Source organism: Ixodes scapularis, unplaced genomic scaffold, assembly GCF_016920785.2.
Source record: "Ixodes scapularis isolate PalLabHiFi unplaced genomic scaffold, ASM1692078v2 PGA_scaffold8__174_contigs__length_109621045, whole genome shotgun sequence".
Taxonomy (NCBI): Eukaryota; Metazoa; Arthropoda; class Arachnida; order Ixodida; family Ixodidae; genus Ixodes; species Ixodes scapularis.
The window spans coordinates 69873217-69898422 of NW_024609883.1; the positions used below are offsets into that span (position 1 = coordinate 69873217).

At 50.4% G+C, this 25206-nt stretch overlaps 1 pseudogene; it reads right to left on the minus strand.

Annotated features, from left to right (window-relative positions):
* The window catches only part of LOC115320076, a 30842-nt pseudogene extending 5636 nt beyond the window's left edge, over positions 1–25206 (minus strand).

Genomic DNA, 25206 nt, shown 5'->3' on the forward strand with positions numbered 1-25206 from the left:
CGAAGTGGTGGTAATTGTCCTGTTGGATCCCAGGACTAGTGGCGTCACGAGGGAGGTGCCGGGGGGGGGGGGGGGGGGGGGCTGTCGCGACGGGCTACGAGAGGGGGGGGGGTTGTTGCTGGGAGCAACGAGCGGGAGGGGGGGATGGGGGGGATATCGCCGCGGGCCACCGCCCCGGATGCCGCTGACCCTGGTGACGCCACTGCCCGCGACCAATTATGTGGGCCAGCAGCCGCAGGGTGGCTACGTCTCTTCGTTGGGCCAGTGTGCTCCCCTTGGCGTTCCTTTATAGTTGGGATGTCGGGATGTCACGTGGTGGGAAGCGAGGGCTTGGCGATGCTTAGCAATAGATCCCGCAGGCTGCATTTTGTTGTATGGTCTCCAGCGTTGTTTTCTGGGCTGACGCTCCTTGTGGTGACCTCGTGGGCGATCACTAGTCTAGTAGGTGGGACGAGAGCAGTGTAGACCTGCGCGAGCACCGTGGGCACCAGGGCTTTGCTGGCCATTTGCACAAAACCCAACCTTCGCTGTGCGCGTGAGACGATGGATTGAACGTGCGGAGTGAAGTTTAGTTTACTGTAAAGGGTTTATTCTTACGTTTTGCTGTAATGTGGATCAATTGATTGATAAGATTTGAGGTGCGTTCTGCGGTTCTAGGTGGGGGGGGGGAGGGTGAAATGAATTGTTGCCTATTTTGATGCACTTAGTGTTAACTTATTTATAATAATCCAGTTACGGATCCCATCGAGGTTTCGTTGCAGTTGATTATACTCTTCTTGCTATCTATTCGGTTGAAGGAGAATGAGGTCAAAGCGTATACATGGTGGCAGTGAAGTTTATGACCTGGACAGTGTCGTTGATGAAAATTGAGAAGAGGGTCGGATGAAGTACGGCGCCTTGGGGGATTCCAAATTCAGTGGTTCAGAACTGGGGCTTTGATTCATTTTAGGACACTTTTTGTCGCCTTTCCTGGATGAAGTTGGACAGCCAGCAGAGGAGAAGGCACTTGACACTTGCGCTCTCCAGTTTAGCCAGCGGGAGTTGGTGAGCTACTTTATCGAAGGCTTTTGTAAAGTCAAGCTGTACCAGTTCGCAAGGTGTAGAATTGTCTGGGTTAACACTGATTTGGTAGGCAATGATCAGCAGGGCGGTCTCACAGCTCCGTCTAGGGCGAATCCGTGTTGCGCTGGAGGTAGGAGGGCGTGAGCGTTTAGGTACTTGTGTAGAACAGAGTTCAGCACTCGTTCCATGGTACGGCAGACGACTGATGTTGTGGAAATTGGCCTGTGACTCTGGTTTGTCAGTTGGGGTTCCATTTTTATTTGTAGATCTGGGTGACATGGGCCCGTTTCCAAATGGAAGGGACACACCCGGTGCCTAGGGGCTGCTGGAACAGTCAAGCCATAATGGTGCTAGTTGGTGGCCACTTTCCTTCAGTAGCGCAGGATGGATCTCATCAGGGCTAGTTTATTTTGAGGTCTTAATCGGTTGAGAGCCTCTTTGACGTTTTTTTTCGGTGAAGAGGATATTGGACAGGAAGAGGTGGGTGACCAGCAGCAATGATAATGGGTAGGAGTCATGGTGTGACCGGGCAGGGCTGGTTGTCGTCCATATTGTAGCGAAGTGGTTGCTGAATAGCTCTGCAGTTTCCAGGTCATTGAGAACTTTACCTTACTGGCATAGTAGTAGTAATAGTAGTAATATTTACTCACAGGAAATATATACAAAAACAGTGATCTGGCCCACAAAAGCAGGGGTGTGCTTGTGTGTGGGGCCAGGCAAACGACGGAACGCATCGACATGAGGAAATCGGAATCAAATTGCACAACAGAAAAAAGGCACTTAGAAGTTATGCAGTTAGACATATTACAATTAATTCATTAAAGAATGACACCAGGTTTTAAGTTTGAATTTTATTTTTTTTAAGGATGTCATAGCTATTAAAATTGAGGAGGTCTATTAAATAATGTTGGAATATAATGATTTCTTGTTCTTTTTCCGTAGTGGGTGTATACTTTCGGGACAACATATCTTTCTGTATGTCTTAAGACTCTGGTTTTGGCCACTTTATTCTTAAAAGTCTTATTAAAAAAGTTTTGTGTGATTGTAGCAAAGATATGAAATTTTTCAAAAAATAAAATACCCAGCTTTGCCACCTTTTCCTCCATTTCTAATGTTTCATACCCAATTCCATAGGTGATATGGTTCACAATCTGTTTTAATACCCGATCTATCGCACTCATTTTAGAACGAGAACAATGACCATATACAGTGATACCGTAACGCAACGTCGATTCTACTAGTGATCTGAAAACTAACAATCTTATTCTTAAAGAGCTGACAAATTTTAATTTATACATGTTGGCAGATATTACACGCAAACGTTTTATAATGTAATCTATTTGTTCATTCCACAACATGTGCTCGTCGAAATAGATGCCTAGGTATTTAACAGACCTGCTATACGGCAGAGGCAAACAGTTGCAATTATGACAATGAGCTGTATGAAGGAGAATACATGGAGACAACTGAACACGTTTATGCGGATTACGGAAACAGACAAGCTTAGTCTTAGGAACATTCACAGAAATCATGTTAACAGCAAACCAAAGCAATAATATGTTCAAGGCAGACGTTTTCTTCTTCTTGCATCTTACGTAAGCCCAAGACATCTTTGCTTCCTTCATGACCCACTGTGCCAATTCCAAAGCAATAGTCCCAGTGCGACTGTCTTACGCGTTTCTTAAGGTCTCTCTGCAGTGTGCGGGCTGCGTCGAGTGTAGCGGTACAGTAGTTTTGTTTCAATTGTGAAAACAGTTGACGCTTTCTACAAGCTTGGAGCAGTACATCCTTCGTTATTCATGGCGATCCGGGTTTGTTGTAGCTTAAATCGGAGGGGACGCATTGAGCTTTGATGGCCTGCATGAAGTCGAGCCATGTGTTGTACGAGACTTCTGGGTTATCTTGGAACACCATGCCCCAAGGGCGAGGTTTATACACGAATTGAGGTGGTTACTACCTAATCTTGCGAAGTGGTGGAGGTGTCTGGTGTGGGTTTCGGATTTAGGCAAAATATGGTGCGTATTTGTGATTACTGCTTGGTGGTCGGATCCTGTGAGGCCTTGATCTGTGAAACAATTTGAGATAAGTCTGGGGTTAGACAAAAATATGAGGCCGAGGTAGGCAACTTGGTTTTTGCTGGTACTGTAGCTTGGTTTGTTTCACATTGGGTTGAGTCCAAGTGTCTCCACGTTTTCGAGAAAGAGAGAATCAATTGGTTTTGTGGGTATACAGGTTTCACATTGGGTTGATCCGTGAGTGATTTCCTTCATTTTTCAGAAACGTTACTTGATCAAAGCGTATCGATGAAGTTACAAGCTGTCTTGGTTGGAGATCTAAACATTAATGCTGGCACGGACAATGTATCTTACACGCGTTTACAAGAAATATTTGAATCGTATGGCTGCACAAACACAATAAATGTACCAACTAGGATTACTTCGACAACAGAAACCACTCTTGACCTTTGTATAACAAATCTTCCTTCTGATGATTTGAGATCAGGCACATTGATGTGCGATCTAAGTGACCATTTACCAATATACTGTCTTCTGCCTTGTAAACAGCCACGCGGCTATAAACAAGAAGCATTATTCAGGGATTGTTCTCAACGAAATATTCAGCGGTTTAAGGATTTTATCTCGTGTCAAGATTGGAGTATTGTTTTGAGAGAAAACGATGCAGACAGGGCATATGACGTTTTTCTATCCCATTTTATTTCCGCGTATAACACGTTTTTTCCCTTAAAGGTGCGAAAAAAACATAAGAAAACTCGCAAGCCATGGATATCTAGCGAATTATATCAAAGGATTAAAAACCGGAACAAGCTGTATCAGATATTTTTAAAAACAAGGAGTGAAACTGACCTTCGCATGTTTAAAAAAGTACGGAATAAACTAAACACTGATATTAAAAAAGCAAAATGTGAATACTACATGCAAAAGTTTTCGGAAGTTATGGGGAATCCCCGCTTGATGTGGCAAACAGTAAACGAGTTAACTTCTAAAAACGTCTCGCCTAGAAAAGTGCCATTTCACGATGAGGCGCTATCGGAAGAGCAGATAGCAAACCGGTTTAACGCCCACTTTGTTACTGCTGGTGCTCCTTCAAATGACCGCGTAGATTTACCATGTGAACAGTTCATAAGGACAAATTGCCTAGATTCTCTTTTCTTATATCCGACTGATCAGTGTGAAATTATAGACCTAATTAGGGCACTAAAAGATGACTGCGCTTCAGGTACTGATGACATCAAGCCTAGACCTTTAAAGGCCGTTTGTGAAGAAATCAGCTTTCCATTGGCTCACGTTTGTAACCTCATTCTATCTACAGGCGTCTTCCCGGACAAAATGAAACATGCACGTGTGGCTGTTATACACAAAGGTGGACCAGTTAATGATTTAAACAACTATAGACCTATTTCTGTGCTTTCAGTTTTTTCTAAGCTAGCTGAAAATATTATAAATAAACGACTTGTTAAATTTTTGACCTCAAATAATATTCTAGTGAAGGAGCAATTCGGTTTTCAGAAAAATAAGTCACCAGAAGTTGCACTGCTTGGAATAAAAGAACAAATCCTTGAGAACATAGAACAAAAAGTATACACGCTAGGCATATTCCTTGACCTTAGAAAAGCATTCGATTGCGTTCAACATGACATACTCTTAAAGAAACTTCAGTTGTATGGAGTCCGTGGTGTTGCGTTATTATTATTTAAAAACTATCTCGCGTCCAGAACTCAGTATGTAACCATAAACGGAGTGAAGTCAGACTTTCAACGCATCAGATATGGAGTTCCCCAGGGATCTATTCTTGGACCTATACTATTTTTGGTATATATCAATGACATTGTAAACATACATGGTAGTTCAAATATAGTATTATATGCAGATGATACCAATATTTTCTTCTCCGGTGTAGACATACACGATCTCTTTGGTAGGGCAAACGAATGGTTAAGGGGGTTAGATATGTGGCTTAAATCAAATAAACTTTATTTAAACGTAGACAAAACTAAGTACTTACTATTTAAACCGAAAGGAATGACATTACCGTCAAATTTTAAATTAGAATTCCAGGACTCTTTCATTCAGCAGACTTCAACTATTCGTTTCTTGGGAGTTGTATTCCACGAAAACTTATCATGGGCACCCCATATTGATTCGATCATAGGAAATCTTTGTCGAGCTGTTGGTCTTTTGAATAGATTAAGGTATTATCTCCCCCAAAAAGCTAAACGTCAAATTTATTTCGCCCTCATACACTCCCGTATAAGTTATTGTCTATTAGTGTGGTCAAGTACGTCCCAAACAAACTTAGATCGTCTCTTATCTATACAAAAGCGAGCATTACGAGCAATCGGAAACATAAATTTTTTTAGGAATGCCACACCATACTTTAGAACATACCAAATATTAAACTTAAGAGATCTACACAAATATAAACTGTCCCTCGAGATTTGGCGGCAATTTCATGCTGACAAATGGCTGTTCCATACAAAGTACCCCGTGAAAATTGGGCCGTACAATTTAAGAAAAAATGTAATAATGAAATCTCGTTCACGGACAAATTATGGAGATCAGAAGCTAAGTTTTCAGATACCAGATTTTTTGAACAAACACCCAACTATTTTAGACTTTCTAAATAGCGCCAGGTCACCCCTTAGTTATAAGAAAAGTGTGAAAGAAATTTTATTTACGGATGAATAAAACAACGAAAAATATGTCCTAAACTTCTTGAATGATAAATGCATGTAATAGCACAAAAATGTTTTTTTTTTTTTTTGACCTGTTGTAGCAAAATGTAATATTATAGATAATTGGCCCACCTGTGTTCGCACACCCCTGGTTGTTTGTTATTTGTCTTCTTTTGTGTTTGTTTTTTATTGTATAGCAGTGAAAGCATGTCACTCTTGTTTTGTTTTGCTACCGCTGTTGCCAAAAAGGGCGGCGTGGCCTCGTCAGGCACTTCAAAGTGCCTTTAGCCATGTCCCCCGAGACATTCTGTAAGTTCTGTCTCAAATAAACTTATACAAACGTGCATCTGACCGGTTATTGTGAGCACTGAAATCTCCAACTTCCAGCACATTGGTTTACATGTTTCTTGAGAGGGTGACGGAGGACAGTGATGACTAATAAGTCATAGCTTTCTGCTTTTATGCTTGGTGGCCAGTATACGGCACATAGAAGTTCTTCTGTTGTATGGAGCTCCATAAAAACGGCCTCAAATCCATTTTGGCCTAAGTCATGTCTTTTAGTGCACTTATTTAATGACGGTATGGCGACAAGTACTCCATCCCCAGCTCAGTTACGGTCTTGTCGTTAGATATGGAACCGTGTCAGCTCAACAAGCTGACTGTAATAAATAGAGCTGTTCAACATAGTCTCACATACAGCGGATATGGTGGTGGGGCAGGGACCAGTGAGCACACGGAATTCGTGCATTTTGTTTTTGACGGATCGGAAGTTAGAAAACCAGATAGATGTTGGTATTTGTTTTATCCTAGCGGAAGCTGTCTTTGGTCTATCCCTGGCGGTGATAATTGGTGCAGTGGACGCTGGCGTAGGCTGATCTTGAGCGTCAAACAGGTTGTCGTTGAACGACGGCAGCTGGCAAGCGCCAATAGGCCGGCAGTGAGAGTTGCTCAAATATCCGGTGGAGCCGGACGTTTCACCCATCAAATGTAGAGCGGCCACATTATCGTAGACTGGTTTGCAGCAGCGAGGACAGGTAGGGCGAGGTCATGAGTTGAGTGGTACGTCGCCGGCACATAAGAGGATCATGTAAACATGAGGTTGAAGAACGCAACGGCTGACAAACGTTTGAGACCTGGTTGACGACCGACCGGATCGGGTAAGCTTTGTAGGTCATCCACGTCCGCGTGTGAGCGCCGCACTTCATTCTGGACGATAGAAATTTGCCCGAAGATTGGCGTACTGTATCGGGGGGTGCTTGCATGGAAAGGGCGCTGTGGGGGAAAAACACTGAAGCGTGGAAACGGCGAACCAAAGCATAATAAAGCGCATGCACTTAAGAACGTGTTTTCTCACCACCGCCATCATGATGGTCACACTGCAGCAGCCGCGAGGACAGGTAGGGCGAGGTCACGAGTTGAGTGGTACGTCGCCGGCACATAAGAGGATCATGTAAACATGAGGTTGAAGAACGCAACGGCTGACAAACGTTTGAGACCTGGTTGACGACCGACCGGATCGGGTAAGCTTTGTAGGTTATCCACGTCCGCGTGTGAGCGCCGCACTTCATTCTGGACAATCGAAATTTGCCTGAAGATTGGCGTACTGTATCGGGGGGTGCTTGCATGGAAAGGGCGCTGTGGGGGAAAAACACTGAAGCGTGGAAACGACGAGCCAAAGCATAATAAAGCGCATGCACTTAAGAACGTGTTTTCTCACCACCGCCATCATGATGGTCACACTGCAGCAGCCGCGAGGACAGGTAGGGCGAGGTCACGAGTTGAGTGGTACGTCGCCGGCACATAAGAGGATCATGTAAACATGAGGTTGAAGAACGCAACGGCTGACAAACGTTTGAGACCTGGTTGACGACCGACCGGATCGGGTAAGCTTTGTAGGTTATCCACGTCCGCGTGTGAGCGCCGCACTTCATTCTGGACAATCGAAATTTGCCTGAAGATTGGCGTACTGTATCGGGGGGTGCTTGCATGGAAAGGGCGCTGTGGGGGAAAAACACTGAAGCGTGGAAACGGCGAGCCAAAGCATAATAAAGCGCATGCACTTAAGAACGTGTTTTCTCACCACCGCCATCATGATGGTCACACTGCAGCAGCCGCGAGGACAGGTAGGGCGAGGTCACGAGTTGAGTGGTACGTCGCCGGCACATAAGAGGATCATGTAAACATGAGGTTGAAGAACGCAACGGCTGACAAACGTTTGAGACCTGGTTGACGACCGACCGGATCGGGTAAGCTTTGTAGGTTATCCACGTCCGCGTGTGAACGCCGCACTTCATTCTGGACAATCGAAATTTGCCCGAAGATTGGCGTACTGTATCGGGGGGTGCTTGCATGGAAAGGGCGCTGTGGGGGAAAAACACTGAAGCGTGGAAACGGCGAACCAAAGCATAATAAAGCGCATGCACTTAAGAACGTGTTTTCTCACCACCGCCATCATGATGGTCACACTGCAGCAGCCGCGAGGACAGGTAGGGCGAGGTCACGAGTTGAGTGGTACGTCGCCGGCACATAAGAGGATCATGTAAACATGAGGTTGAAGAACGCAACGGCTGACAAACGTTTGAGACCTGGTTGACGACCGACCGGATCGGGTAAGCTTTGTAGGTTATCCACGTCCGCGTGTGAGCGCCGCACTTCATTCTGGACAATCGAAATTTGCCCGAAGATTGGCGTACTGTGTCGTGGGGTGCTTGCATGGAAAGGGCGCTGTGGGGGAAAAACACTGAAGCGTGGAAACGGCGAGCCAAAGCATAATAAAGCGCATGCACTTAAGAACGTGTTTTCTCACCACCGCCATCATGATGGTCACACTGCAGCAGCCGCGAGGACAGGTAGGGCGAGGTCACGAGTTGAGTGGTACGTCGCCGGCACATAAGAGGATCATGTAAACATGAGGTTGAAGAACGCAACGGCTGACAAACGTTTGAGACCTGGTTGACGACCGACCGGATCGGGTAAGCTTTGTAGGTTATCCACGTCCGCGTGTGAGCGCCGCACTTCATTCTGGACAATCGAAATTTGCCCGAAGATTGGCGTACTGTATCGGGGGGTGCTTGCATGGAAAGGGCGCTGTGGGGGAAAAACACTGAAGCGTGGAAACGGCGAACCAAAGCATAATAAAGCGCATGCACTTAAGAACGTGTTTTCTCACCACCGCCATCATGATGGTCACACTGCAGCAGCCGCGAGGACAGGTAGGGCGAGGTCACGAGTTGAGTGGTACGTCGCCGGCACATAAGAGGATCATGTAAACATGAGGTTGAAGAACGCAACGGCTGACAAACGTTTGAGACCTGGTTGACGACCGACCGGATCGGGTAAGCTTTGTAGGTTATCCACGTCCGCGTGTGAGCGCCGCACTTCATTCTGGACAATCGAAATTTGCCCGAAGATTGGCGTACTGTATCGGGGGGTGCTTGCATGGAAAGGGCGCTGTGGGGGAAAAACACTGAAGCGTGGAAACGGCGAGCCAAAGCATAATAAAGCGCATGCACTTAAGAACGTGTTTTCTCACCACCGCCATCATGATGGTCACACTGCAGCAGCCGCGAGGACAGGTAGGGCGAGGTCACGAGTTGAGTGGTACGTCGCCGGCACATAAGAGGATCATGTAAACATGAGGTTGAAGAACGCAACGGCTGACAAACGTTTGAGACCTGGTTGACGACCGACCGGATCGGGTAAGCTTTGTAGGTTATCCACGTCCGCGTGTGAGCGCCGCACTTCATTCTGGACAATCGAAATTTGCCTGAAGATTGGCGTACTGTATCGGGGGGTGCTTGCATGGAAAGGGCGCTGTGGGGGAAAAACACTGAAGCGTGGAAACGGCGAACCAAAGCATAATAAAGCGCATGCACTTAAGAACGTGTTTTCTCACCACCGCCATCATGATGGTCACACTGCAGCAGCCGCGAGGACAGGTAGGGCGAGGTCACGAGTTGAGTGGTACGTCGCCGGCACATAAGAGGATCATGTAAACATGAGGTTGAAGAACGCAACGGCTGACAAACGTTTGAGACCTGGTTGACGACCGACCGGATCGGGTAAGCTTTGTAGCTTATCCACGTCCGCGTGTGAACGCCGCACTTCATTCTGGACAATCGAAATTTGCCCGAAGATTGGCGTACTGTGTCGGGGGGTGCTTGCATGGAAAGGGCGCTGTGGGGGAAAAACACTGAAGCGTGGAAACGACGAACCAAGCATAATAAAGCGCATGCACTTAAGAACGTGTTTTCTCACCACCGCCATCGTGATGGTCACACTGCAGCAGCCGCGAGGACAGGTAGGGCGAGGTCACGAGTTGAGTGGTACGTCGCCGGCACATAAGAGGATCATGTAAACATGAGGTTGAAGAACGCAACGGCTGACAAACGTTTGAGACCTGGTTGACGACCGACCGGATCGGGTAAGCTTTGTAGCTTATCCACGTCCGCGTGTGAACGCCGCACTTCATTCTGGACAATCGAAATTTGCCTGAAGATTGGCGTACTGTATCGGGGGGTGCTTGCATGGAAAGGGCGCTGTGGGGGAAAAACACTGAAGCGTGGAAACGGCGAGCCAAAGCATAATAAAGCGCATGCACTTAAGAACGTGTTTTCTCACCACCGCCATCATGATGGTCACACTGCAGCAGCCGCGAGGACAGGTAGGGCGAGGTCACGAGTTGAGTGGTACGTCGCCGGCACATAAGAGGATCATGTAAACATGAGGTTGAAGAACGCAACGGCTGACAAACGTTTGAGACCTGGTTGACGACCGACCGGATCGGGTAAGCTTTGTAGCTTATCCACGTCCGCGTGTGAGCGCCGCACTTCATTCTGGACAATCGAAATTTGCCCGAAGATTGGCGTACTGTATCGGGGGGTGCTTGCATGGAAAGGGCGCTGTGGGGGAAAAACACTGAAGCGTGGAAACGACGAACCAAGCATAATAAAGCGCATGCACTTAAGAACGTGTTTTCTCACCACCGCCATCGTGATGGTCACACTGCAGCAGCCGCGAGGACAGGTAGGGCGAGGTCACGAGTTGAGTGGTACGTCGCCGGCACATAAGAGGATCATGTAAACATGAGGTTGAAGAACGCAACGGCTGACAAACGTTTGAGACCTGGTTGACGACCGACCGGATCGGGTAAGCTTTGTAGCTTATCCACGTCCGCGTGTGAACGCCGCACTTCATTCTGGACAATCGAAATTTGCCCGAAGATTGGCGTACTGTATCGGGGGGTGCTTGCATGGAAAGGGCGCTGTGGGGGAAAAACACTGAAGCGTGGAAACGGCGAGCCAAAGCATAATAAAGCGCATGCACTTAAGAACGTGTTTTCTCACCACCGCCATCATGATGGTCACACTGCAGCAGCCGCGAGGACAGGTAGGGCGAGGTCACGAGTTGAGTGGTACGTCGCCGGCACATAAGAGGATCATGTAAACATGAGGTTGAAGAACGCAACGGCTGACAAACGTTTGAGACCTGGTTGACGACCGACCGGATCGGGTAAGCTTTGTAGCTTATCCACGTCCGCGTGTGAACGCCGCACTTCATTCTGGACAATCGAAATTTGCCCGAAGATTGGCGTACTGTATCGGGGGGTGCTTGCATGGAAAGGGCGCTGTGGGGGAAAAACACTGAAGCGTGGAAACGGCGAGCCAAAGCATAATAAAGCGCATGCACTTAAGAACGTGTTTTCTCACCACCGCCATCGTGATGGTCACACTGCAGCAGCCGCGAGGACAGGTAGGGCGAGGTCACGAGTTGAGTGGTACGTCGCCGGCACATAAGAGGATCATGTAAACATGAGGTTGAAGAACGCAACGGCTGACAAACGTTTGAGACCTGGTTGACGACCGACCGGATCGGGTAAGCTTTGTAGCTTATCCACGTCCGCGTGTGAACGCCGCACTTCATTCTGGACAATCGAAATTTGCCCGAAGATTGGCGTACTGTATCGGGGGGTGCTTGCATGGAAAGGGCGCTGTGGGGGAAAAACACTGAAGCGTGGAAACGACGAACCAAGCATAATAAAGCGCATGCACTTAAGAACGTGTTTTCTCACCACCGCCATCGTGATGGTCACACTGCAGCAGCCGCGAGGACAGGTAGGGCGAGGTCACGAGTTGAGTGGTACGTCGCCGGCACATAAGAGGATCATGTAAACATGAGGTTGAAGAACGCAACGGCTGACAAACGTTTGAGACCTGGTTGACGACCGACCGGATCGGGTAAGCTTTGTAGCTTATCCACGTCCGCGTGTGAACGCCGCACTTCATTCTGGACAATCGAAATTTGCCCGAAGATTGGCGTACTGTATCGGGGGGTGCTTGCATGGAAAGGGCGCTGTGGGGGAAAAACACTGAAGCGTGGAAACGACGAACCAAGCATAATAAAGCGCATGCACTTAAGAACGTGTTTTCTCACCACCGCCATCATGATGGTCACACTGCAGCAGCCGCGAGGACAGGTAGGGCGAGGTCACGAGTTGAGTGGTACGTCGCCGGCACATAAGAGGATCATGTAAACATGAGGTTGAAGAACGCAACGGCTGACAAACGTTTGAGACCTGGTTGACGACCGACCGGATCGGGTAAGCTTTGTAGCTTATCCACGTCCGCGTGTGAACGCCGCACTTCATTCTGGACAATCGAAATTTGCCCGAAGATTGGCGTACTGTATCGGGGGGTGCTTGCATGGAAAGGGCGCTGTGGGGGAAAAACACTGAAGCGTGGAAACGACGAACCAAGCATAATAAAGCGCATGCACTTAAGAACGTGTTTTCTCACCACCGCCATCGTGATGGTCACACTGCAGCAGCCGCGAGGACAGGTAGGGCGAGGTCACGAGTTGAGTGGTACGTCGCCGGCACATAAGAGGATCATGTAAACATGAGGTTGAAGAACGCAACGGCTGACAAACGTTTGAGACCTGGTTGACGACCGACCGGATCGGGTAAGCTTTGTAGGTTATCCACGTCCGCGTGTGAGCGCCGCACTTCATTCTGGACAATCGAAATTTGCCCGAAGATTGGCGTACTGTATCGGGGGGTGCTTGCATGGAAAGGGCGCTGTGGGGGAAAAACACTGAAGCGTGGAAACGACGAACCAAGCATAATAAAGCGCATGCACTTAAGAACGTGTTTTCTCACCACCGCCATCGTGATGGTCACACTGCAGCAGCCGCGAGGACAGGTAGGGCGAGGTCACGAGTTGAGTGGTACGTCGCCGGCACATAAGAGGATCATGTAAACATGAGGTTGAAGAACGCAACGGCTGACAAACGTTTGAGACCTGGTTGACGACCGACCGGATCGGGTAAGCTTTGTAGCTTATCCACGTCCGCGTGTGAACGCCGCACTTCATTCTGGACAATCGAAATTTGCCCGAAGATTGGCGTACTGTATCGGGGGGTGCTTGCATGGAAAGGGCGCTGTGGGGGAAAAACACTGAAGCGTGGAAACGACGAACCAAGCATAATAAAGCGCATGCACTTAAGAACGTGTTTTCTCACCACCGCCATCGTGATGGTCACACTGCAGCAGCCGCGAGGACAGGTAGGGCGAGGTCACGAGTTGAGTGGTACGTCGCCGGCACATAAGAGGATCATGTAAACATGAGGTTGAAGAACGCAACGGCTGACAAACGTTTGAGACCTGGTTGACGACCGACCGGATCGGGTAAGCTTTGTAGGTTATCCACGTCCGCGTGTGAGCGCCGCACTTCATTCTGGACAATCGAAATTTGCCCGAAGATTGGCGTACTGTATCGGGGGGTGCTTGCATGGAAAGGGCGCTGTGGGGGAAAAACACTGAAGCGTGGAAACGACGAACCAAGCATAATAAAGCGCATGCACTTAAGAACGTGTTTTCTCACCACCGCCATCATGATGGTCACACTGCAGCAGCCGCGAGGACAGGTAGGGCGAGGTCACGAGTTGAGTGGTACGTCGCCGGCACATAAGAGGATCATGTAAACATGAGGTTGAAGAACGCAACGGCTGACAAACGTTTGAGACCTGGTTGACGACCGACCGGATCGGGTAAGCTTTGTAGGTTATCCACGTCCGCGTGTGAGCGCCGCACTTCATTCTGGACAATCGAAATTTGCCCGAAGATTGGCGTACTGTATCGGGGGGTGCTTGCATGGAAAGGGCGCTGTGGGGGAAAAACACTGAAGCGTGGAAACGGCGAACCAAAGCATAATAAAGCGCATGCACTTAAGAACGTGTTTTCTCACCACCGCCATCATGATGGTCACACTGCAGCAGCCGCGAGGACAGGTAGGGCGAGGTCACGAGTTGAGTGGTACGTCGCCGGCACATAAGAGGATCATGTAAACATGAGGTTGAAGAACGCAACGGCTGACAAACGTTTGAGACCTGGTTGACGACCGACCGGATCGGGTAAGCTTTGTAGGTTATCCACGTCCGCGTGTGAGCGCCGCACTTCATTCTGGACAATCGAAATTTGCCCGAAGATTGGCGTACTGTATCGGGGGGTGCTTGCATGGAAAGGGCGCTGTGGGGGAAAAACACTGAAGCGTGGAAACGACGAACCAAGCATAATAAAGCGCATGCACTTAAGAACGTGTTTTCTCACCACCGCCATCGTGATGGTCACACTGCAGCAGCCGCGAGGACAGGTAGGGCGAGGTCACGAGTTGAGTGGTACGTCGCCGGCACATAAGAGGATCATGTAAACATGAGGTTGAAGAACGCAACGGCTGACAAACGTTTGAGACCTGGTTGACGACCGACCGGATCGGGTAAGCTTTGTAGCTTATCCACGTCCGCGTGTGAACGCCGCACTTCATTCTGGACAATCGAAATTTGCCCGAAGATTGGCGTACTGTATCGGGGGGTGCTTGCATGGAAAGGGCGCTGTGGGGGAAAAACACTGAAGCGTGGAAACGGCGAACCAAAGCATAATAAAGCGCATGCACTTAAGAACGTGTTTTCTCACCACCGCCATCATGATGGTCACACTGCAGCAGCCGCGAGGACAGGTAGGGCGAGGTCACGAGTTGAGTGGTACGTCGCCGGCACATAAGAGGATCATGTAAACATGAGGTTGAAGAACGCAACGGCTGACAAACGTTTGAGACCTGGTTGACGACCGACCGGATCGGGTAAGCTTTGTAGGTTATCCGCGTCCGCGTGTGAGCGCCGCACTTCATTCTGGACGATAGAAATTTGCCTGAAGATTGGCGTACTGTATCGGGGGGTGCTTGCATGGAAAGGGCGCTGTGGGGGAAAAACACTGAAGCGTGGAAACGGCGAACCAAAGCATAATAAAGCGCATGCACTTAAGAACGTGTTTTCTCACCACCGCCATCATGATGGTCACACTGCAGCAGCCGCGAGGACAGGTAGGGCGAGGTCACGAGTTGAGTGGTACGTCGCCGGCACATAAGAGGATCATGTAAACATGAGGTTGAAGAACGCAACGGCTGACAAACGTTTGAGACCTGGTTGACGACCGACCGGATCGGGTAAGCTTTGTAGGTTATCCACGTCCGCGTGTGAGCGCCGCACTTCATTCTGGACAATCGAAATTTGCCCGAAGATTGGCGTACTGTATCGGGGGTTGCTTGCATGGAAAGGGCGCTGTGGGGGAAAAACACTGAAGCGTGGAAACGACGAACCAAGCATAATAAAGCGCATGCACTTAAGAACGTGTTTTCTCACCACCGCCATCGTGATGGTCACACTGCAGCAGCCGCGAGGACAGGTAGGGCGAGGTCACGAGTTGAGTGGTACGTCGCCGGCACATAAGAGGATCATGTAAACATGAGGTTGAAGAACGCAACGGCTGACAAACGTTTGAGACCTGGTTGACGACCGACCGGATCGGGTAAGCTTTGTAGGTTATCCACGTCCGCGTGTGAGCGCCGCACTTCATTCTGGACAATCGAAATTTGCCTGAAGATTGGCGTACTGTATCGGGGGTTGCTTGCATGGAAAGGGCGCTGTGGGGGAAAAACACTGAAGCGTGGAAACGGCGAACCAAAGCATAATAAAGCGCATGCACTTAAGAACGTGTTTTCTCACCACCGCCATCATGATGGTCACACTGCAGCAGCCGCGAGGACAGGTAGGGCGAGGTCACGAGTTGAGTGGTACGTCGCCGGCACATAAGAGGATCATGTAAACATGAGGTTGAAGAACGCAACGGCTGACAAACGTTTGAGACCTGGTTGACGACCGACCGGATCGGGTAAGCTTTGTAGGTTATCCACGTCCGCGTGTGAGCGCCGCACTTCATTCTGGACAATCGAAATTTGCCTGAAGATTGGCGTACTGTATCGGGGGTTGCTTGCATGGAAAGGGCGCTGTGGGGGAAAAACACTGAAGCGTGGAAACGACGAACCAAGCATAATAAAGCGCATGCACTTAAGAACGTGTTTTCTCACCACCGCCATCGTGATGGTCACACTGCAGCAGCCGCGAGGACAGGTAGGGCGAGGTCACGAGTTGAGTGGTACGTCGCCGGCACATAAGAGGATCATGTAAACATGAGGTTGAAGAACGCAACGGCTGACAAACGTTTGAGACCTGGTTGACGACCGACCGGATCGGGTAAGCTTTGTAGCTTATCCACGTCCGCGTGTGAACGCCGCACTTCATTCTGGACAATCGAAATTTGCCCGAAGATTGGCGTACTGTATCGGGGGGTGCTTGCATGGAAAGGGCGCTGTGGGGGAAAAACACTGAAGCGTGGAAACGACGAACCAAGCATAATAAAGCGCATGCACTTAAGAACGTGTTTTCTCACCACCGCCATCGTGATGGTCACACTGCAGCAGCCGCGAGGACAGGTAGGGCGAGGTCACGAGTTGAGTGGTACGTCGCCGGCACATAAGAGGATCATGTAAACATGAGGTTGAAGAACGCAACGGCTGACAAACGTTTGAGACCTGGTTGACGACCGACCGGATCGGGTAAGCTTTGTAGCTTATCCACGTCCGCGTGTGAACGCCGCACTTCATTCTGGACAATCGAAATTTGCCCGAAGATTGGCGTACTGTATCGGGGGGTGCTTGCATGGAAAGGGCGCTGTGGGGGAAAAACACTGAAGCGTGGAAACGGCGAACCAAAGCATAATAAAGCGCATGCACTTAAGAACGTGTTTTCTCACCACCGCCATCATGATGGTCACACTGCAGCAGCCGCGAGGACAGGTAGGGCGAGGTCACGAGTTGAGTGGTACGTCGCCGGCACATAAGAGGATCATGTAAACATGAGGTTGAAGAACGCAACGGCTGACAAACGTTTGAGACCTGGTTGACGACCGACCGGATCGGGTAAGCTTTGTAGGTTATCCACGTCCGCGTGTGAGCGCCGCACTTCATTCTGGACAATCGAAATTTGCCCGAAGATTGGCGTACTGTATCGGGGGGTGCTTGCATGGAAAGGGCGCTGTGGGGGAAAAACACTGAAGCGTGGAAACGGCGAACCAAAGCATAATAAAGCGCATGCACTTAAGAACGTGTTTTCTCACCACCGCCATCATGATGGTCACACTGCAGCAGCCGCGAGGACAGGTAGGGCGAGGTCACGAGTTGAGTGGTACGTCGCCGGCACATAAGAGGATCATGTAAACATGAGGTTGAAGAACGCAACGGCTGACAAACGTTTGAGACCTGGTTGACGACCGACCGGATCGGGTAAGCTTTGTAGCTTATCCACGTCCGCGTGTGAACGCCGCACTTCATTCTGGACAATCGAAATTTGCCCGAAGATTGGCGTACTGTATCGGGGGGTGCTTGCATGGAAAGGGCGCTGTGGGGGAAAAACACTGAAGCGTGGAAACGACGAACCAAGCATAATAAAGCGCATGCACTTAAGAACGTGTTTTCTCACCACCGCCATCGTGATGGTCACACTGCAGCAGCCGCGAGGACAGGTAGGGCGAGGTCACGAGTTGAGTGGTACGTCGCCGGCACATAAGAGGATCATGTAAACATGAGGTTGAAGAACGCAACGGCTGACAAACGTTTGAGACCTGGTTGACGACCGACCGGATCGGGTAAGCTTTGTAGCTTATCCACGTCCGCGTGTGAACGCCGCACTTCATTCTGGACAATCGAAATTTGCCCGAAGATTGGCGTACTGTATCGGGGGGTGCTTGCATGGAAAGGGCGCTGTGGGGGAAAAACACTGAAGCGTGGAAACGGCGAACCAAAGCATAATAAAGCGCATGCACTTAAGAACGTGTTTTCTCACCACCGCCATCATGATGGTCACACTGCAGCAGCCGCGAGGACAGGTAGGGCGAGGTCACGAGTTGAGTGGTACGTCGCCGGCACATAAGAGGATCATGTAAACATGAGGTTGAAGAACGCAACGGCTGACAAACGTTTGAGACCTGGTTGACGACCGACCGGATCGGGTAAGCTTTGTAGGTTATCCACGTCCGCGTGTGAGCGCCGCACTTCATTCTGGACAATCGAAATTTGCCCGAAGATTGGCGTACTGTATCGGGGGGTGCTTGCATGGAAAGGGCGCTGTGGGGGAAAAACACTGAAGCGTGGAAACGGCGAACCAAAGCATAATAAAGCGCATGCACTTAAGAACGTGTTTTCTCACCACCGCCATCATGATGGTCACACTGCAGCAGCCGCGAGGACAGGTAGGGCGAGGTCACGAGTTGAGTGGTACGTCGCCGGCACATAAGAGGATCATGTAAACATGAGGTTGAAGAACGCAACGGCTGACAAACGTTTGAGACCTGGTTGACGACCGACCGGATCGGGTAAGCTTTGTAGCTTATCCACGTCCGCGTGTGAACGCCGCACTTCATTCTGGACAATCGAAATTTGCCCGAAGATTGGCGTACTGTATCGGGGGGTGCTTGCATGGAAAGGGCGCTGTGGGGGAAAAACACTGAAGCGTGGAAACGACGAACCAAGCATAATAAAGCGCATGCACTTAAGAACGTGTTTTCTCACCACCGCCATCGTGATGGTCACACTGCAGCAGCCGCGAGGACAGGTAGGGCGAGGTCACGAGTTGAGTGGTACGTCGCCGGCACATAAGAGGATCATGTAAACATGAGGTTGAAGAACGCAACGGCTGACAAACGTTTGAGACCTGGTTGACGACCGACCGGATCGGGTAAGCTTTGTAGCTTATCCACGTCCGCGTGTGAACGCCGCACTTCATTCTGGACAATCGAAATTTGCCCGAAGATTGGCGTACTGTATCGGGGGGTGCTTGCATGGAAAGGGCGCTGTGGGGGAAAAACACCGAAGCGTGGAAACGGCGAACCAAAGCATAATAAAGCGCATGCACTTAAGAACGTGTTTTCTCACCACCGCCATCATGATGGTCACACTGCAGCAGCCGCGAGGACAGGTAGGGCGAGGTCACGAGTTGAGTGGTACGTCGCCGGCACATAAGAGGATCATGTAAACATGAGGTTGAAGAACGCAACGGCTGACAAACGTTTGAGACCTGGTTGACGACCGACCGGATCGGGTAAGCTTTGTAGGTTATCCACGTCCGCGTGTGAGCGCCGCACTTCATTCTGGACAATCGAAATTTGCCCGAAGATTGGCGTACTGTATCGGGGGGTGCTTGCATGGAAAGGGCGCTGTGGGGGAAAAACACTGAAGCGTGGAAACGGCGAACCAAAGCATAATAAAGCGCATGCACTTAAGAACGTGTTTTCTCACCACCGCCATCGTGATGGTCACACTGCAGCAGCCGCGAGGACAGGTAGGGCGAGGTCACGAGTTGAGTGGTACGTCGCCGGCACATAAGAGGATCATGTAAACATGAGGTTGAAGAACGCAACGGCTGACAAACGTTTGAGACCTGGTTGACGACCGACCGGATCGGGTAAGCTTTGTAGGTTATCCACGTCCGCGTGTGAGCGCCGCACTTCATTCTGGACAATCGAAATTTGCCCGAAGATTGGCGTACTGTATCGGGGGGTGCTTGCATGGAAAGGGCGCTGTGGGGGAAAAACACTGAAGCGTGGAAACGACGAACCAAGCATAATAAAGCGCATGCACTTAAGAACGTGTTTTCTCACCACCGCCATCGTGATGGTCACACTGCAGCAGCCGCGAGGACAGGTAGGGCGAGGTCACGAGTTGAGTGGTACGTCGCCGGCACATAAGAGGATCATGTAAACATGAGGTTGAAGAACGCAACGGCTGACAAACGTTTGAGACCTGGTTGACGACCGACCGGATCGGGTAAGCTTTGTAGGTTATCCACGTCCGCGTGTGAACGCCGCACTTCATTCTGGACAATCGAAATTTGCCCGAAGATTGGCGTACTGTATCGGGGGGTGCTTGCATGGAAAGGGCGCTGTGGGGGAAAAACACTGAAGCGTGGAAACGGCGAACCAAAGCATAATAAAGCGCATGCACTTAAGAACGTGTTTTCTCACCACCGCCATCATGATGGTCACACTGCAGCAGCCGCGAGGACAGGTAGGGCGAGGTCACGAGTTGAGTGGTACGTCGCCGGCACATAAGAGGATCATGTAAACATGAGGTTGAAGAACGCAACGGCTGACAAACGTTTGAGACCTGGTTGACGACCGACCGGATCGGGTAAGCTTTGTAGGTTATCCACGTCCGCGTGTGAACGCCGCACTTCATTCTGGACAATCGAAATTTGCCCGAAGATTGGCGTACTGTATCGGGGGGTGCTTGCATGGAAAGGGCGCTGTGGGGGAAAAACACTGAAGCGTGGAAACGACGAACCAAGCATAATAAAGCGCATGCACTTAAGAACGTGTTTTCTCACCACCGCCATCATGATGGTCACACTGCAGCAGCCGCGAGGACAGGTAGGGCGAGGTCACGAGTTGAGTGGTACGTCGCCGGCACATAAGAGGATCATGTAAACATGAGGTTGAAGAACGCAACGGCTGACAAACGTTTGAGACCTGGTTGACGACCGACCGGATCGGGTAAGCTTTGTAGGTTATCCACGTCCGCGTGTGAGCGCCGCACTTCATTCTGGACAATCGAAATTTGCCCGAAGATTGGCGTACTGTATCGGGGGGTGCTTGCATGGAAAGGGCGCTGTGGGGGAAAAACACTGAAGCGTGGAAACGACGAACCAAGCATAATAAAGCGCATGCACTTAAGAACGTGTTTTCTCACCACCGCCATCATGATGGTCACACTGCAGCAGCCGCGAGGACAGGTAGGGCGAGGTCACGAGTTGAGTGGTACGTCGCCGGCACATAAGAGGATCATGTAAACATGAGGTTGAAGAACGCAACGGCTGACAAACGTTTGAGACCTGGTTGACGACCGACCGGATCGGGTAAGCTTTGTAGGTTATCCACGTCCGCGTGTGAGCGCCGCACTTCATTCTGGACGATAGAAATTTGCCTGAAGATTGGCGTACTGTATCGGGGGGTGCTTGCATGGAAAGGGCGCTGTGGGGGAAAAACACTGAAGCGTGGAAACGGCGAACCAAAGCATAATAAAGCGCATGCACTTAAGAACGTGTTTTCTCACCACCGCCATCATGATGGTCACACTGCAGCAGCCGCGAGGACAGGTAGGGCGAGGTCACGAGTTGAGTGGTACGTCGCCGGCACATAAGAGGATCATGTAAACATGAGGTTGAAGAACGCAACGGCTGACAAACGTTTGAGACCTGGTTGACGACCGACCGGATCGGGTAAGCTTTGTAGGTTATCCACGTCCGCGTGTGAGCGCCGCACTTCATTCTGGACGATAGAAATTTGCCTGAAGATTGGCGTACTGTGTCGGGGGGTGCTTGCATGGAAAGGGCGCTGTGGGGGAAAAACACTGAAGCGTGGAAACGACGAACCAAGCATAATAAAGCGCATGCACTTAAGAACGTGTTTTCTCACCACCGCCATCGTGATGGTCACACTGCAGCAGCCGCGAGGACAGGTAGGGCGAGGTCACGAGTTGAGTGGTACGTCGCCGGCACATAAGAGGATCATGTAAACATGAGGTTGAAGAACGCAACGGCTGACAAACGTTTGAGACCTGGTTGACGACCGACCGGATCGGGTAAGCTTTGTAGGTTATCCACGTCCGCGTGTGAGCGCCGCACTTCATTCTGGACAATCGAAATTTGCCCGAAGATTGGCGTACTGTATCGGGGGGTGCTTGCATGGAAAGGGCGCTGTGGGGGAAAAACACTGAAGCGTGGAAACGGCGAGCCAAAGCATAATAAAGCGCATGCACTTAAGAACGTGTTTTCTCACCACCGCCATCATGATGGTCACACTGCAGCAGCCGCGAGGACAGGTAGGGCGAGGTCACGAGTTGAGTGGTACGTCGCCGGCACATAAGAGGATCATGTAAACATGAGGTTGAAGAACGCAACGGCTGACAAACGTTTGAGACCTGGTTGACGACCGACCGGATCGGGTAAGCTTTGTAGCTTATCCACGTCCGCGTGTGAACGCCGCACTTCATTCTGGACAATCGAAATTTGCCCGAAGATTGGCGTACTGTATCGGGGGGTGCTTGCATGGAAAGGGCGCTGTGGGGGAAAAACACTGAAGCGTGGAAACGGCGAACCAAAGCATAATAAAGCGCATGCACTTAAGAACGTGTTTTCTCACCACCGCCATCATGATGGTCACACTGCAGCAGCCGCGAGGACAGGTAGGGCGAGGTCACGAGTTGAGTGGTACGTCGCCGGCACATAAGAGGATCATGTAAACATGAGGTTGAAGAACGCAACGGCTGACAAACGTTTGAGACCTGGTTGACGACCGACCGGATCGGGTAAGCTTTGTAGGTTATCCACGTCCGCGTGTGAGCGCCGCACTTCATTCTGGACAATCGAAATTTGCCCGAAGATTGGCGTACTGTGTCGGGGGGTGCTTGCATGGAAAGGGCGCTGTGGGGGAAAAACACTGAAGCGTGGAAACGACGAACCAAGCATAATAAAGCGCATGCACTTAAGAACGTGTTTTCTCACCACCGCCATCGTGATGGTCACACTGCAGCAGCCGCGAGGACAGGTAGGGCGAGGTCACGAGTTGAGTGGTACGTCGCCGGCACATAAGAGGATCATGTAAACATGAGGTTGAAGAACGCAACGGCTGACAAACGTTTGAGACCTGGTTGACGACCGACCGGATCGGGTAAGCTTTGTAGGTTATCCACGTCCGCGTGTGAGCGCCGCACTTCATTCTGGACAATCGAAATTTGCCCGAAGATTGGCGTACTGTGTCGGGGGGTGCTTGCATGGAAAGGGCGCTGTGGGGGAAAAACACTGAAGCGTGGAAACGGCGAACCAAAGCATAATAAAGCGCATGCACTTAAGAACGTGTTTTCTCACCACCGCCATCATGATGGTCACACTGCAGCAGCCGCGAGGACAGGTAGGGCGAGGTCACGAGTTGAGTGGTACGTCGCCGGCACATAAGAGGATCATGTAAACATGAGGTTGAAGAACGCAACGGCTGACAAACGTTTGAGACCTGGTTGACGACCGACCGGATCGGGTAAGCTTTGTAGGTTATCCACGTCCGCGTGTGAGCGCCGCACTTCATTCTGGACAATCGAAATTTGCCCGAAGATTGGCGTACTGTGTCGGGGGGTGCTTGCATGGAAAGGGCGCTGTGGGGGAAAAACACTGAAGCGTGGAAACGACGAACCAAGCATAATAAAGCGCATGCACTTAAGAACGTGTTTTCTCACCACCGCCATCGTGATGGTCACACTGCAGCAGCCGCGAGGACAGGTAGGGCGAGGTCACGAGTTGAGTGGTACGTCGCCGGCACATAAGAGGATCATGTAAACATGAGGTTGAAGAACGCAACGGCTGACAAACGTTTGAGACCTGGTTGACGACCGACCGGATCGGGTAAGCTTTGTAGCTTATCCACGTCCGCGTGTGAGCGCCGCACTTCATTCTGGACAATCGAAATTTGCCCGAAGATTGGCGTACTGTATCGGGGGGTGCTTGCATGGAAAGGGCGCTGTGGGGGAAAAACACTGAAGCGTGGAAACGACGAACCAAAGCATAATAAAGCGCATGCACTTAAGAACGTGTTTTCTCACCACCGCCATCATGATGGTCACACTGCAGCAGCCGCGAGGACAGGTAGGGCGAGGTCACGAGTTGAGTAATACGTCGCCGGCACATAAGAGGATCATGTAAACATGAGGTTGAAGAACGCAACGGCTGACAAACGTTTGAGACCTGGTTGACGACCGACCGGATCGGGTAAGCTTTGTAGGTTATCCACGTCCGCGTGTGAGCGCCGCACTTCATTCTGGACAATCGAAATTTGCCTGAAGATTGGCGTACTGTGTCGGGGGGTGCTTGCATGGAAAGGGCGCTGTGGGGGAAAACACTGAAGCGTGGAAACGGCGAACCAAAGCATAATAAAGCGCATGCACTTAAGAACGTGTTTTCTCACCACCGCCATCATGATGGTCACACTGCAGCAGCCGCGAGGACAGGTAGGGCGAGGTCACGAGTTGAGTGGTACGTCGCCGGCACATAAGAGGATCATGTAAACATGAGGTTGAAGAACGCAACGGCTGACAAACGTTTGAGACCTGGTTGACGACCGACCGGATCGGGTAAGCTTTGTAGGTTATCCACGTCCGCGTGTGAGCGCCGCACTTCATTCTGGACAATCGAAATTTGCCTGAAGATTGGCGTACTGTGTCGGGGGGTGCTTGCATGGAAAGGGCGCTGTGGGGGAAAAACACTGAAGCGTGGAAACGGCGAACCAAAGCATAATAAAGCGCATGCACTTAAGAACGTGTTTTCTCACCCTCGCCATTGTGATGGCCACACTGCTTGAACATCGTTCAAAATATAGACAGCATACAGATTTGAACGCGAGTCACCTCGAGGTCCGTGCTTCGGATGCCGCATGGCAGCGAGTTCAGGGAGAAGCTTGGCACGCCGCATTCGAACCACGGGTACCGCGGTGACTGATGTCTGGCAGACTGCCTTCTGTTTGACGTAATAAAGAGTGTGACCCCGCCTAAAAACAGACAAACACATGCACAAAGAGTTAAAAGTAAAGTTACGGCGCACCTTCTCCGCTTAATTGGAGGAACCGGCGTATGGGCACGCATTAAAAGAAGCTGAACGTCATGACGTTGCGCTTACAGTGCTACCTGAGTGGCTCGTTGGTTCCTACCACTGGCTAGCAGAATATAGCTAAAAATAAATGAAAAATGAAATGACGTCCATTTGTGGCCGTAATTTTTCTTACCCGGCAGGGACTTGGCAACGTCCACAACTCTGTCCAAGTTCCTTCCAGCCACGATGACTCGGCAGCCTTCCTTGGCGAAAGCGAGACACACACATCTGCCGATTCCCCCGCCGCCTCCGACTACGAGAGCGACTCGTTCCTCGAAGAAGCTCGGAGCGCTGGACATGGCTTTCAGGAGAATTTTAGAGGCAGAGGCCGCAGCAAAGGTGTAACTTCTGAAGAATGTCACATGTGTCGGAATCAT